We start from the raw sequence: 3,356 nt of genomic DNA, 5'->3' as shown, positions 1-3,356 counted from the left end.
ATTAATAAAGAAAAGGAATTAAAAAGAATTAAGAAAAGGAAAATAAAATAAATAAAATAAAACTAAAGAAAGAAGCAAGAAAAGGGAAGAGAAAAGAAATAAAATGAAAGAAAAAGGAAAAATAAAACCCCCAAAATCCCTAAAACATGAGATCCTCCATTTACTTCTTTCGCATTTGGCTGCTCCTCCATTTACCATATCCACTGTTCATCAATCATCATCATCAAATCGTCACCGCTAATCCTCCTCGTTTATTGTCAAACATCAAATAAAAACCGTTCAATCTTCATTAAGAATCACGCGCAGAGCTCGTGGAGTGGTTCAGTCGAACCATGGGTGGGTTCGACCGAACTTTGGGTTGGTTCGGTCGAACCATGGTTGTGTTCAACTACACCTATTCAAATGAGAAAACTTTGAAAGTTTCTGACTGTTTTGGCACTTCGACCGAACTTCTCAATAGTTTGCCCGAACTCAATTTATTTTCTATTTGCTCTGATTTGGGGGTGTTGTTAGGCAATTTGTTGCTATAGTTGGAGAAGTGGAGGAGCTGCGGTAGGGGTGCGGTGCACGATTGCCGGAAATTGCGCGGCTGCTGCTGTAATTGATGCTGGGCTGGTGGTGAAGTGGGTGAGTTGAGTGAGCGGAGGAGGTGATGAGTGGCTGTGACTTTTGGTTATTGAGAATGGTGGTGCGATTGGTGGTGGATACGGAGGTAAGGTGATGTGAAAGATGATTAAGGGCAGTAGGGTCTGCTCTTATTGTTTGGCTTGCGACAGATATTGATGTGGGCTGGTTTAGGTGGCTGCTGTGGCTGCTTAGTGTTTGGAGCAGGAAATTTGGTTGCTTAGGAGTGGTGTAGGATAAGGACATATGGGGTGAAGGATCACTTGGCAGCAAGAAAGGCATGAAGCAGGGGAGTTAAGAAAAGATGTGTTGGATTTTGCTTGTTAGATTGAACCTTAACTTTGGACCTTCAAATATAACTTTGATTTGAGACACATTCCTTGTGTCGGGCACAAACCTACACAAAGAAAACCGAGGAGAAAAATAAAATAAATAAAATAGAAATAAATAAAGTAAAATAGAAAACAGAGAAATAAAACTAAAACTAAAAAAAATTAAACAAAAACTAACAAGCAAATAAATTAAAATAAAATAAAAAAAAATAAATATAAAGCTTATTAAAACTATGAAAGTAACAAAGAAAAGGAATGAAATAAAATAAATCGAAAGCACATAAAGTACGAAAATAAAATAGAAACCAATTAAATAAAGAAATTAAATTAAAACAAACTAAAACCAAGAAATAAACTAGAAACATTATTAAAAAGAAAACAATAGAATAAAAGGGAAAATAAGGGAAAATAAACACGGAAATAACTCTAAAACTACTCCCTAAGAGTGACATAAATGTCAGTCATTAATGGGTGGCATTCGATTTTCATGTTTTTCCCTATCGGTAGTCGTTATGCTGCCAAAATGGGTCTTGAATACGTATATTAGTTTAGTTTAAGAAAAAATCTAAACTAATTAAAGAAATTTTATCCGTCATATATAGCATGGAGTCTCCTCCGTTTGTCAATGCCGAGGAGGTTCTCGTTGGTCCGGACGAGGCGGTTCGCCCTCGGAAGAGGGTGACTCGTCCTCGAGAGGAGGTTCGAGAGCGACACGTCGCGGCCGATCAATGTTGCCAGGCGGAGGTGATTTGGGAGGCTCCTCCCAACTGGTACCCTAGGGTCCTTAAATGGGACCCAGATCACCACGTTTCGATCCGAGGGTGGCGCGGCATCGTGAGTTTCCCGCACTTTTACTTCTTTCTCTTTTCTTTTGTTTCTTCTCCTTTTCAAAACCATAACCGTTTTTTTATTTTTATTTATAGTGAGCCTAGCATGCATTTGTACGGCTCTGGTGACCTGCGAGTCCATTTTGAGAGTTTGCCCAAGGTGGCAAAGGAGATGGTAGCACTTTTTGGGATTGACTCCCAGCTGGCGGCTCTTCGGGATTTATCAAGCCACTTTGCATCGTCAGCTTTCCTCCGTGGATTGCTGGAGTTTTGGTGGGATTCCACCAACACTTTCCACTTTCCATGGGGGGAGATGACGGTAACCCCTTTTGATTTCTCTATGGTTATGGGTTTTCCTTTTGGAGGCGAGCATGTAGTTATAGAGCTCGTTAAGGGGTCAGACGAGAGATTGCACGACCTTGTAGGGGACCGTCTTGCGTCTACCATTCACGTGTATGCGCAAACTTGTCCGACAGTGTACACCTGAGTAGTTGGCTCGGATATACTTTGCCCATGTTCTTTCCGTCACCATCTTGAGTGACCGAGGAGAGCGTTTCGCCATTAGGTTACTTATTTGCCTTAACGATTAGGGAAAAGTACGTAACCTGAGTTGGACGGAGGTGTCGTATGCCCATATGCTTACGGTTATCGGCAAGGCGACCCGGTTCATGGATTCCACGGCAGCTACTGAGGTGCTTCGAATCTCGCTTACATGGCATGGTCGTAACCTTGAGGTACGTGTTTTAAGCCTTTTCCGTTTCTTTCTTTTGTTTTTTTTTCAATAGGCTTATCTTTTCTCAATTTCAAGCTTGGGGATACTCGTACTTTCCTTTCTTAGCCCCCAGGGTGCTTGGGGCTACTCATTTTCAAATCGACCATCGATTGGTCGAGATTAAGAGGAGACGAGCTACTTCTGCCGGCGACTTTCGCCAGAAGATTCTTTCGGCGACTCGTGCGTCGGTGAGTATTCCAACTACATGTTCTCTTTTCATTTTTTTATTTTATTCATTTTTCTAACAATTCTTCATGTTGTTGTGTTTTATAGATCGATCTCTGTCCTTGGAGTATTATCGTCGGAGTCCCTGAGGCTATCCAGTCTATCATGATTCGTTGCCGTTTTCGGGCCCTCTATACGGGACTCTCGGTGTTGCAGAGGACCGACGCTTGGTTCTTAGGCGAGCGTGTTCTCTGGCAGCTTTCGACCGAGGAGCCTTTGGTTCTTGCGAATCCTCCGATCTAGATGTTGCGTCTGGACCTTCTGTCTACCGAGGATCGAGCTCAGGCGATCCTTGGTTATCCAGCGGAGCAGCTGGTGCTGCCGAATGCTTCTTATCCGGTTTTTTTAGCATTCAAGATGACTCATTTTTCGGCCTTTGTTCCTGTTAGTTTTCTAACTCTTTTTTTTTTAGTGTTTCTATTTATTTTTCGGAATTTTGACCCTTTTATTGTTTTTTTCACATGTATTTTTAGCGGGTCGAGCTAGATGGTTGGGTGCCTCCTACAACAAAGATTACGTATACCAATGCTGTCGGATCGGTATGTAATTCGTGAGACCTTTCCAGCGGCGGAGGAT

Source organism: Chenopodium album, chromosome 7 (genome assembly GCF_948465745.1).
Source record: "Chenopodium album chromosome 7, dcCheAlbu1.1, whole genome shotgun sequence".
Taxonomy (NCBI): domain Eukaryota; kingdom Viridiplantae; phylum Streptophyta; class Magnoliopsida; order Caryophyllales; family Amaranthaceae; genus Chenopodium; species Chenopodium album.
Note: the sequence above shows the minus strand (reverse complement) of the source record.